Source organism: Panicum virgatum, chromosome 3K (genome assembly GCF_016808335.1).
Source record: "Panicum virgatum strain AP13 chromosome 3K, P.virgatum_v5, whole genome shotgun sequence".
In the NCBI taxonomy this organism is placed as follows: domain Eukaryota; kingdom Viridiplantae; phylum Streptophyta; class Magnoliopsida; order Poales; family Poaceae; genus Panicum; species Panicum virgatum.
The window spans coordinates 54,116,790-54,130,217 of record NC_053138.1 but is presented as its reverse complement, the minus strand read 5'-3'; the positions used below and the strand labels follow the sequence as shown (position 1 = coordinate 54,130,217).

Genomic DNA, 13,428 nt, shown 5'->3' with positions numbered 1-13,428 from the left:
ATGATCAGGTTACATGAACAACTTGTATTATCTAACAAACGCCCCAATTCAGAGTGTACATGTGGGTAGATAGGTAGCTCAACTCACCTCCTTGAGCACTATCAAAAAAAAAAAACTCACCTCCTTGAGCCCGTGAGCGAGCGCGCCGGCGACGGTTATGTGCGAGAAGCCGTCGATCCCGTAGCTGCTCTGGTGCATCCGGCCGACGTCCTTCACCAGCGAAGTGTCTGCGCACATCAGGGGCGCTTGGTCATCAGTCAGACGCTGCTGGTAGCCGCCTGCTAAACGAAAAGGAAACGGAGCAGGCTAGGGAGTAGGAACGCTCGTCTCCGATGCTAATTCGCGAGAAATGGCCTCGAATCCCTCCCCGGCGCACCGGATCCGCCGCGCGGGGACGGAGGGGTTGGACTACCGGAGTCGGGTGCGGGGTTTTCTGGAGGTTCATGGATGGAGGTCGATCGAGCAGGAGGGAAATGGGGGAGGGTCTGGGAAGGGGCGCACCTCGGGGGCAGGACGGCTCGGCTGCCGGAAGGAAGGACGCGAGGAGCCCGGCGAGGAGGAGCGCGCGGCAGGCGCCGGCGAGGTGGGCCCCGCGCGCCATTTCTCAGACGCCGGTGCGATGCGCTAGCTCTTTCTTTTTCTGAGCTGACGGGCTGAGAAGCGAGGGCTGCTCTCGGCCCGGGCGCGCACGAAGTACAGTAAAATATATTTGGTGTGTTTAGTTCGCGAAAAGTCTGCGAAAAAGTTGTTGTAATATGTTTCGATTTTATTTGGCAATTATTGTCTAACCATAGAATAATTAGTCTCAAAAAATTTGTCTCGTTATTTACAACCAAACTGTACAATTAATTATATTTTTTTAACTATATTTAATACTTCATACATGTATTATATGATTCGATGTGACGTGCTTTAGTGAAATTTTTTTGAAACTTCTCGCCGGGGTTGTCGGTGGGAAAACGGTAGATGCCGTGGTTCGGCCGTACGGGCCGATCACGAGCACCGTATTTTTCAATAAAAAAAATCACGAACACCGGGCGCTTCCACGTGCGACGTGCTGATAGGAGCATTAAGTAAATGAAACAAAAAACTAAAATGAGAGGGCTTAACACGAGAGGGCGCTCGGTACGGAAAGTGAAAGTTAGGAGGAAGTAAATTGCTAGGGTAATTTTGCCGCTTGCTGATGGATACCATCTAATTTTATCTTTGCTAGTGGATACTATGTTTCAATTATGCTTGTTTGCTGTTGGACATCAAGTCTATTGAAATACTAATTTTTTAGGCCGAGGAAGGGGAAAAATTTAAAATAACCATAATGCCCCTGACACATTTGGTTCTGTCGCCCAACCGGGTGCGGTGGTGTCCACCTCACATTTCGGTGGACGACTGGGCATGTTGGCGTTCGTTGTCGGGGCCGGGGCCCATGCCGCTGGCCACGAACACGCGCCCCCGCTTCTGGGCTCCTGGTGGCGCACAACCTCTGCGGCGCAAAGGGGAAATGCGAGCCGAGCTGCAACCGATAAAGGGAAAGACGCATTTTGGCAAAACGTGTCACTGATGAGGGTCATTGGAGATGCATTTTGGCAAAGCGCATCACCGATACGGTATCCGGATCTCCAATGTGCCTTACATCAGTGACACAAATTTGAAGACGAAATGGATTTCTTTCGTCTGATGCTTTGAGCTGCGTCTCCAAAAGGGATTTCTGACATAGTGTCTGATGCGATCTAGGTTTAGTGCAATGTTCCGCTAGCTAGTACGTGTCACATCATCTGATAAAAATATGTCAAATCATTCACTTTCCTTTGTGTTGGGGACACCACCTTCGGTCCGGTCGCCGAAGGTGCGCGAAGACCGGATTGCACGTGCGCCGGAGCCGGACGAGCGAAGAGAATGCCAGCCTTCGCTGCTCTTCGGCCAGGAAGCCGAAGACACGCGAAGGTGGGACAGCACAAGCATCGAAGCGAAGGGCAAGCGAAGAACACCAGGGCCTTCGGCTGGTCGGCCGAAGATGATGTGAAGCCCGGCGGCGGAGGAAGGCACGTCTTTGAGGAGCACGACGAGGAGGATCGACGCGAAGAAGACCGCCTGAGGCAGCGGGGCCCATCTGAGCTGTAATCCACTCACGATTGTAATAAGGAAATTACGTGTACGTCCAGAAATATTCTGGGAATATAACCGTTGTAAAGGCATAGGGTAGTAATTGCACTTGGGAGGCAGATCGCCACCTATAAATACCCCTGTAATGTATATTGATGGGACACATTGAATAGAGAGAGAACTCCTTACTTGGTTTGCGTGCCTTTTCCGTTACTGTTGTAGTGTTTGCCCGTTCCAGAGACATCTCCACCAACACTTTGTTTCTATACATTTGCATACATCAACTCTTACCGAAGATATCTTGTTTCGAACTTCAAGCTAAGTACGCTTACCAGATAAATTTTACTCAGAAAATTTGTTAGAAATAAAATCTTCGTCCAAACTAAGCACTACTTATACATGAATATTGCAGCAGCGGCACACTGATTTCTGTTTCATTAAGCATATATATTCCCTCTCATTGCATCTTTTCTCTATGTTTTTTTTTAGAAACACAGAACAGACGCAGACGCTCACAAACACGCACGTACACTCATCCCTATGAATACACGCACGCAACCCTACCTCTATGAGCACCTCCGAGAGACTGAGCCGGCAAATCCTCTTTATTATTATTATTTAAACTATTCTCTCGATACACATAACTCCACACAGTGGAACCTTTATTTCAGATAACAGGATCAAAAATAACTCTGGAAATATGGCTATCCAGCACATCTTGTGTGCAATGAGTAGCATAATAACAAGTCTTCACAATATTCAAAATGTTTTGCCTGGTCTTAATGTTACTTCTTGTTTTCTCATTGGATCTCCTAAGTAGGTATTGAGAAAATTCTTGCATATACATGTCAATTTCCCGGTCAATATGGTTTATTACTTCTTTATTGTCCTCAGTTTCCTGTAAATTAAATTGCAGTGATGCATTAGTTCATCAGTAAATTAAATGTGCCACAATAAACAGCTAGCAGTTACGTTACAAATCTCTTTTCTTTCTCACACATTGTGTACGTGCAAAGTTTCAAAGAAAAAAAATATTATGTCATAGGCCTACCTTCGAAAGTGATAGCTTGCGGTTAAGACAATCACATATAGAGCACATGAGTTGAATAATCCGATCACCATTGTTGTTCAGAAAATATAGAGCCTCACTGATTCGTCCAGCAGAAATCTCAATAATTTGAACTAAAAGCAGACATGTTTGTTTGTCATAAAACCTGAACGAATCTTGTTGCCTAGCATTTGTTTCAGATTGTTTATCTTCTATATTTACCACCCGCCTCATCCATTCAATCCACTAGAAGTGCAGAGAATGACATTAGTATGATTAAATTAGCGAACAAAACAATGTAGTTATCTATTATATGTACATAATTCATGTTTCACTTACAGCTACTCTCAAGAGATTTTCTGCGCACTCAGGTCCTTCGTGAGTTGGTTGTGCTTCTTTTGCTACTAAATCGTTAAGTCGCAGAATCTCCCTCACAAGAATAGCATCTTTTCCCATTCGTTCAAGCCTGCATCACCATTAATCAGTATATATGCTTATGTACAGTTGAAGAATTAACACTACTCCTGTACAAGTTGATAGTGAGGTTCGATAAGCTGCAACCCTTATGACATATTTAAACTTGCTATAAGAGGCTAAGTTTTGTCATGCACACTCTACAAAATAAGTAAAGCAGTCAACTTGTTGTGTGTCATGCGTATGCCTTATTTAAAAATAAAATTTTAATCCATGTTGCACAACACAAACACAACTATATATGATATCTTAGGTGTATATATATTCTAAAATATGTTAGTAATTAATGTTTAAAATGTCAGGTATACACAAGGAACAAAAGCAATGTGAAGATTGATTATATGAGCTGAAAGTGAGAACAGTATTTTCGATACCAAAACATACATGACAACATTCATGATGTCAAAAATCTTATTGCTCTCTCTCTCTCTCTCTCTCTCTCTCTCTCTCTCTCTCTCTCTCTCTCTCTCTCTCTCTGTTTGTGTGTGTATGTGTATGTGTGTGTGTCAAAGATACAAACAAAAGAATGTGTCCTTGTAGCTTTATTAGAAGCCACGTACAATGAATAACAAGGTGTATATCACATAAAGTTTAACATAATCTGAATAGAAATGTCATGATATTTTAGTTTATTAGCTATACTGGAAACATTTTGTTCTATTAGTCACTAGTATATTATCATTGTAGGGCATACTATGTCATTAATGACCCATAATGGCCTGGATAGCAATGTTACTGTACTCACCATGACACGACACTTTCTTCACTGAAATCTTGACTTCGCAAGAAGCATTCCAACCTGTCTCTGAATGATGAATCCTTACGGATATGTGTGGAGATAGTGTTTGCAAGTATTGAGGCTCTTGCCCATGCAAGTCGCTCTGTGGCACGGCTTGATTCAAAAATACAAGCGGCAGCCAAGAAATAAGCTCTCAAAACATCTTGGTGTGCGACTCCAAAATCCACAAGACCATTCTGTATATACCACCTAGTAACATACAATGCCAGAAATGATATCAAATTTGATGGAACATAGTCTATTGAATATACATAATCTATTTTGAGAATTGAGAATCTTGAAAGTGAGTTCAACTAATTCTGCACGTACTACTAGAGCCTGGAGGACCCCCCCCCCCCTATCACGCCCGGTCCGAAAACCCCCTTCACCACTAGTTTTGAGGGTGTTCTAGATTTGGATTGGTGGTGATAGTGTTGATTATCACTGCCGATTTTGAAATGGTGGTAAAAATACATTATCACTGGCGGTGATAACATTTTAAAAAATCGTGTAAAAAAATTACAATGACTGTAAATTTTTTATACCCAAGTCAATACCGTACGATCAATCATCTCCATATCCAATGGTCTTGACTTCTTTACATGTAATATGCATATGATGCATCCACGGGTTCAAACTAGTGACCTCATGAGTCTTGTGACCTCTCCTTACCATTATGTTACACAATTACTTGTGTCAAGAGAAGCAACATTGTTTTCTATATCAACTTCTCCAAATCTTATAATAAATTTTTTGGATAGAAAAACATCTCAAATGAAAAAGTTATTAATTGCAAGATTTTAGATCTAATCGAGCACTACAACTTTGATATTGATCTTATTTTCCATCTAGGGTCGTTTGAGAAGCTTTAAAATTTATATTGAATATATGGGTATATAAAGAATTTTAAATGAATATCAGCTACAAAATCTTTTATCTTGTTGAGCTTTGTAATTTTGATATAAAATCTTATTTTCATCTAATTTCTTTTGAAAATATTGTGAACTCTTTTGTAGGAATTGTGGGTTTTCATTGTCGGGTCGTGAATAGATCAAGGAGTAAAAGCCCACCTATCACTAGTTCTAACAACCACTACGCCCAGCTACTTACAAAACCATTGGTAAACCACTCACTGTCGGATTTGGTTGAACCAATGGTGATGGCCTGTTTGCAACAACTTTTTCTGTAGTTGTGCTGAGTGGTCATTTCTTTCTTTTTTTCCTCTAAGTCAAAAATTGAGAAAATACATCTCAATGTTTCCACACTTGTGTATTAGCTCCTTTGGTAAGAAAAAAATGTTATCATTCCTTAATAGCAAAAGTTTTCTTGTATACATACTTTTGAAGCCATTGCCACTCATGCTGATGTAGAACTTGGCAGCCATTGAAGTCTGTTCACGCAAACTCAAGATATACATTGTTATTAACAAGGGGCATCCTGTCCAAGTCCAGACATTGCATTGAGTACTTAGCATTATTAACATGTATGAAATTATGTGGACCTGTTATATAGTAGTGTTGAAAATTACCTGTAGAAGGACTTTGCAATCCAGACATCACCACCACCACCATATTGATCTAGATAGTTTCTTGCCTCTACGCGTGGCAAGCTTGCAAACCAAGGAAAGTCTAGTGTATATTGTACCTGTTGATAAATATTTTATTGTTAATAGAACTATATATATATATTTATTTAGGACGAGTTTTTTCTACACTCGCGTGTAGCTACTCTCAACATCAGTATGTCATCATGTGTATGTACGCTTACTCATTTATCACTTTGAGTATGTTCATATACTTATTTTAAGATACTTCAAAAGTATATATATGAAAAATTTTAAAAGCAACCCTATTTTTTAAATATACTATAATTATAACTTAATATTTGTATATAAAATAAGTATGTCCATATACTCTATGTATGGTCACATACCTAACATATATATCATCATAGATATTCTAATATGAACACATACTCCGTGTACATACTCTTCATTGGAGCAGATACGTCATATCATGAGATACACACATGGGAGTAGCTACAAGCAAGTGTAGGAAGGAATTTTCCTATCTATATATTTATATATATCTATGTGTGTGCGCGCGTGCGCACGCATGTGCGTGCGTGTGCATGTGAGTGTGGAGAATCCATTCTACACACGTGTGTAGCTAGCTACTCCCATGTGTATCTCACAACGTAGGATGTATGTGACCCAACGAAGAGCATGTACGTTCAGTATGAAATCATAGTAGAGCATCTATGATGGTATATCTGTTATGGTAGTATATGACCATACATAGTGTATATGGACATACTTTTATGACATACGCATTTTATATACTAGTACTAGTACTAAGGTGTAACCATATACAATATATTTAAAAATAAAGCTGTTTTTTGAAATTTTTCGTATATATCCTCTGAGGTATCTTGGAATTAGAATATGAAGATGCTAACAATGACAAATGAGTATGTGGACATACGCACATAACATTTTTTTATTATTTTGAGTATGTTCATATATTAGTTCTAAGATATTTTAAAGAGATATATACAAAAATTTTCAAAAGCATCCCTATTTTTTAAATATATTATGATTATACCTTAGTGTAGAATATTATTCTACATGGCAGCAATGCTATTCTACACCCTATTTTTAAATTTCAAAAGCATCCCTATTGCGCGTGCGCACACACACACGGGCAATGCTATTCTACATTCTAGGTGTAGAATATTATTCTATACCCAACTTTTATAACTAGCAAAATAATCATCAAAATATTGAACTAAATTTACCAACAAGTTACTGAACAATGTTCGGTACTATCTCGTCGGCTACTAAACTACTGAAAAGTTGTTCCGTAATTTTGCTTAGTTTAGCTATTGGTGTAGAACAAAGGCTACACCAAATGTGTAGAATAGCATATGGGTAATACAATTCTACACATTAGGTGTAGCGTTTAAACACCCAGCAATCAAATTAATGACCGAACTGACCAGAAATTACTGAACCGAGTTGCTGAATTATTGAATCATGTTTAGTAAAATGATGTATGTAGTTATTACTGAAAATTTGTTTAATAATTAATTGGTTGTAGCTACAACTAGAGTGTAGAATAACACGTGGGTATGGTAGTATTATTATACACATTAGGTGTAGCGGTTATTCTACACCCAACAGTCAAATTACTGACCAAACTGACCAGAAATTACTGAACCAAGTTGCCGAATTACTAAATCAAGTTTAGTAAAATGGTGTTCAGTAAAATGTTGCAACAAGGCCAGTGCTATGTTTATTCTCCAAATTATACAGATTACACAGAAACAAATATAATTAAAGGACAACTTTCTATCAAGCAAAATACTGAAAGAAACCAACATTTGTTAAGTGAAGCAAAATGTCTTTCTGACCAATCTTTTTCTGATACAAGAAAGATGGTGTCAGCATTCCTACTATTTTGTATTATTTTATTTTATTCTTAGGGCCCTTTAGCAACGAAAGAAGTCAAAACGTGGGTGTAGGAAACACTTCAAAACTGAAAGCCTCGTACTGAATCACATCGTGAAAAAAAATCTAGTATTAAATTACTATCTTAAAATAAAAGGGGTAGTGCAGGTGTAAGTGGGAGCTAGCTCATATTTGTTATCAAAATTAAATACTATATGATTTCACAAAATTGGAATCATAACAATGCTCACAAGAACGTTTGCTAAATTTCTTTCAAAATCTTACATAATAAAGAAGCTTTTATAGGAATAAAGGAGTGTAAATAGTACACAGATATTATCGGTTCGTATACGAATTTCAGACCCGCTAAAAGGGGTTTATTTATTCAAATCCGCTAAAAGGGATATTCGGTGTCCCACCCGTATTCGAATCTGAATACTTAATAAAGAATATATATTTGACATTGATATGACAATATTGATTCAAATTTTATCGGAAACATCTGACCCTATCTATACCCGAATCCAAAACCAAAAAAAGATAATTAGATGTATTCATATCTGTAGGTATTTTGTGCATACCCAGCCGTTCACACCCTAAGGAATGTCCGAAAGTTCATATAATTTTTTTGGTTGCTACAACGTGAACAATACTAGTACCTCCAATATAAGGTATGTTAAGTAGTGATATATAGTAGACATCACTACAACCAAGCTAAGTGAAACACAAAAGCCAAACGAAAAGAAACAATAATACCTCCTTTTGAATTATAATCATTTTACAAGCTATGGGACAGGGCAATGCATGGATATGTACCTCGCCAGCTAGATCCTTGGAGACAATCCATTTGTCATGCAACATTCCTTTCGCTTGCCTACTCCTGAGAAACTCATATGAGAAAGTCCTAGCACGGTGCAAAACATCCTCCCCTGGAAAACTTATCTGAGAGGCCCTATTGAGGTTATACATCCCTGTGAGTGCTTGAGACGATTGCCCAACAAAACAAAAGAAGTGTCCATCCTTCTCAAAAATTTTAAACACATCTACAAGCAACGTCACATATATTAGTGGTCAACAATCTAATGCAATATTTACAGGCTATAGATGTTGATTAAGGGTGACAAAATAGAAATATTCAAGACGCTAGCACACATGCATATAATTGTTAATATTATTATATAATTATACAAGCATGAAAAGCAATATTATTGCTTATGTCTAATTGCAGACGATGAAGAACAATGTTTAGATGAGAAGATAGCTGAGTGCGAGACATACTTGGTGAAACATTATATCCATGCAGCCGTAGTAGTTGGAAAGCCATTGCTGTGTCATCCACATCTTTGACATTAGAGTTCCTAGCCCAACCGATCCCTTCTTCAGTCCAGTGCCTAGCAAATAAGAAGTAGTAAAGGAAAAATAAGGTGTGCAATAGAACAAAGTGTTGCCATGCTATATCTTAGTTAAAACAATAAAAATTGATGTATAAGCACATGCAAATAAAAACCTATTCACATAGTCCATGGATTGTTCGATCTCCTTCTTGAAATGATGAGAAATCCCGAGACGTTGTAATCGATCAACTACCCAGAGGTGCTCAAAAAGATCGACGGGATAAACACCAGGAACTGAAAATGGTGAACACAAACAATTAATGATGAAGGGGCGACTCAAAAAGCCTTTTAATCTTATGGGCAATGGTATATAGTCATTTCTTGCTTAGTAATTGATCTTACCGCCTCCATTGAATTTCTTGACTATCCTGTCGATATATTTGAAACATTTCATGTCGCCAGTTTGCATAAAAGCATATGCAGTAGCTGAAGGAGAGAACAAGAAGGATCCATCACTTGACTGGAGCTTTAGAAGCATTGTCCAGTCCAGCCCAGACATTCCTTCGAGGTTATGCAACATTGTTGTCGGAACTCTATGCATCATGTCCTTTGGAATCCTACAACACGACACAACAAAATTAAAAAAAAGGGAACTTTCCTGAATATCTCTGGGGAAACATACACTAATGGCAGTATATGGGTCACACCCTATATAAAAAGTACTCGTCCCTCCGTCCCAAATGATTAGTCTCTTTGATTTTTCTAGATACATAGATTTTTCTATATACCTGGATACAATATATGTCTAGGTGCATAGAAAAACTATGTACTAAGAAAAGGCAAAACGTCTAATAATTTGGGACGAGAGAGTATATACCTCTTCAACTTGATTTCTCTATTGTAGTATATCTCCTGTAAAGCATGGTGGTCATATGGGAAGTCAAGATCTAGACTCTTTGCTATCTCAATGAGAGAAGGAAATGCAATCTCAAAGCCAATGGGCATCGACTCCTGATCTTCCTCTGATACCCTCCACATGTTCTGATGGAGATAAGAGAGTCCTATAAAAGCAAATTAGACAAACCAAATGTATTTAGCAAAGACACACACACGTGTACTAATGAGTTGCACGTAAGGGTACAATTCTTCGATTTAAAACTTTACTGAACATGACTGAAAGTCTGAAGCTTTAGATATCGCAGCTCTCATAACAAATTGAGTTACGCCCAACAATTTTTCACACCCAAATGGTAAGCCAGTTACAAAGTACAACTGGGTCATATTTACTTACGCATTGGTTAAGTTGGAGCTATGTATAGAGTATTTACATTACCTTTTTTGCAATTTTCAGACCCAAGAGACCATTTGGTCAATGCGACAACACTGGCAAGGGTGTTTATGATACGATCATATGCAGAGAAAAAGGCCGAGTCGCCCCAGGAACCATCAGACAGCTGGTTGTTGAGGATCCATTGCACAGTGGATGGAAATTGGGGACCCTTGCCACCGTCCAGCCTTGAAACTAAAGCAACCCAGGCAGTGTCGTACGCCGATATGCTGATCTCCCCGTCATTCATTGACCTAAGCATTGCCTTGATTTCATCAATGAGGGGCTCCATGCTAGTGCCATGACTCTGATGAACATTGAATGGAAGAAGCCAATGGCAATTCAACAAATTACCCAAATCTCTCTATGTTGCACACATAAAAAAAATTAATCAACAAAAACAAAATCACCTGAGCAATCACATGGTAGTCACCAAGATCATGAACTTTCTCACTCTGTTTTATGTGTGGTTTTCTGGCCCCTACAAATATTCTAAAACTTGATTAGTTACCAAAGAAACAAAAGCGCACAAGCAATATCATTTTGACTGATCTCCTTGAAACAAGAGTTTTCATTACAGATGATACCTAGGTATCCCTTGCTAACTATATATAATATGTTATACATCGGACCAAAAAAATGACTTGTGCCGATGCCTACCATTTACGACGATAGCGGTCGGTATTGAGTACCACCAGCACAAATTAGCACGCAGGTGGCCGATTGCTTACGAACCGCTAGCACTTATCCATTTGTGATTGTGTCAGTGGACCACTTAAGAGACCGCAAGCATGAAAGGATGGCGGTCACTTAGGTGGCCCATAAGCATGGCATAAAGCCGCCCGAGCATTCATCGTCCTCCCGCAAGCTCATGGTGAGGTGAAAAAACAAGAAATACAAGGGGGGAGGTTTTGTTCTTGATTTCCTTGGAGGAGGTGGCTCTCCAAGGTGAGTTTATGACATTCATACACTCTTTTATACGCTTCTCACCTTGATCATGAGCTTAATTAGAGTGTGGTTCATGATAGAGTTCCCATGGTGTGTTTTCCCTATTTTTATATCAATTTAGCTTAATTTATTGCCATATCCATGGGACCTAAAAACTCCTACAAATGTGATCTCACAAATATATTAGTCTCATTGATTATGTTGTCACTCAATCACCAAAATCACAAACAATGGCCTAAATGGGGTCATGTTCCTTACACACTTGTTGTTTCATAACTTTAAATATGACATATGAATGGATTGCCTTAATGAAGCATAATAAAGGAGGCCACAAATAACCAGGTTCCTATACACAAGTTAAGCCAATATACCGTGAATAATTGAGCTGCTTCTCTCTTTCTTCTTGGCCTGAACCCTCCACCCAGCGAGACGCGTGCTTTGAAGCTCTGATCCAGTATACACTGCACCTTTGCCACAGAAATTCCATGGACGACCTAATTGAATTGCAAAGCAAGGAAACGTGAGACTCAATGACTTGCGGCATTGAGTGCAGCCTCCTGACGGGTTTCAACTAGTTTAAAAAAAATTTGGATTCGTACACATTGGTACGGGGTGGAAACACCATCCAGTACTAAATCTTCCTTTTGGTACAGGATAAATGACCCGGTGACGAAGACTGAGACTTTTAGTCTCGGCTTCATAGTAATGGTTCGAAAATCAGTACCGATCGGTGATCTCTTTTACCCTGCACTGACAGATATTTTTCTAGCAGTGATTATGTATCCAAATGCTCATGTCAACTTTTCAATTATGTTTCATGATGACTTCTCTAAATGTTAATGGTGATTAATGGATTTCTAATATCGAGTCACTTTTGAGGTGTTCTCAACATCATGCGGAAAAAACAATGTTTCTGTGGCTAATGGCGACCCAAGCAAGTCTAATGTCGTGTAAAGTATCTATAGGTACTAATGTTAGAAGTTTTGATTTTTTATATATTCCTTGTGTGTGTCAGATAGACGGCTCTTATTTTTTTTCAATCATTATAAAAATTATTTTTTTTGTGATCAATTTTTGAGCTGAGAATGATGTAAGGATTCGGTTATGTGTGGTCGCAGTCTCGCAGAGGCTGGAAACAACTTTCTTTTTCTAAAAAAAAAAGTTTTGAGCATGGTCCATCATAGAAAGCAAAGTATACCGACAGCGAATGGTATGACAGAAATGTAACTCACCTTCCAGAACAGAACACCGCGATCCGCTATTGGCCAATGCCCTTGCCGGCGGCGGCGAGTAGAGCCCCATACAATCCCCTTGTAATGCAGACCCAAGCAGACAATTCAGATGGACCTATATGCTAACTGAAGGTAGAGTTTTGGGATTAAAATGACAACACTGCATGCATGGCATTAAATAGCCGAAATGGAGTATGGCAATGGCAAGAGGTCATCTCTGAACGGTAAGAGAAACAAAACCTATGATGAATTTGACGAGTCGCACTCTACATAATCTTCCACTAGTACACGATGGAATAATATAATAATAGCCCAGTTTTCGCATGCAACACGTAAATGGAAAATGACCACCAGTAGTCCACGATGGAATGATAGTCCAGATTTCGCAACACGTGAATGGAAAATGCGTCAGAATGGAAGCAGCAGAATACGGGTGAAAAAACCCTACTTGTAATCTTTGTGTAGGGAACAAGAAAAAGGATAGAACCTTTGTAATCTTTCCTTCCCACGTTGGAAATCTCTCTGACTACATTTAGACTATCAGAAGAAAAAAAAACATAGGCACATCCCCTCAGGGAACCGACTTTAAGCAGCCCTCTCATCGCCAACACATTGCCAGGCCATCCACATGAATTACAAATCTTACGATTGAACAAAAAGGCAAGAATTAGTGTACTACAACTACAATTGCACGGTACTATTTACTATAGCTTTATTGTAGCAATTTATTGTGTAATCA

General features: G+C 39.1%; 1 pseudogene; it reads right to left on the bottom strand.

Annotated features, from left to right (window-relative positions):
- Positions 1 to 2,684: 2,684 nt before the first annotated feature.
- On the bottom strand, positions 2,685 to 12,892 carry LOC120699641 (annotated as a pseudogene).
- Between the last annotated feature and the right edge of the window lie 536 nt (positions 12,893 to 13,428).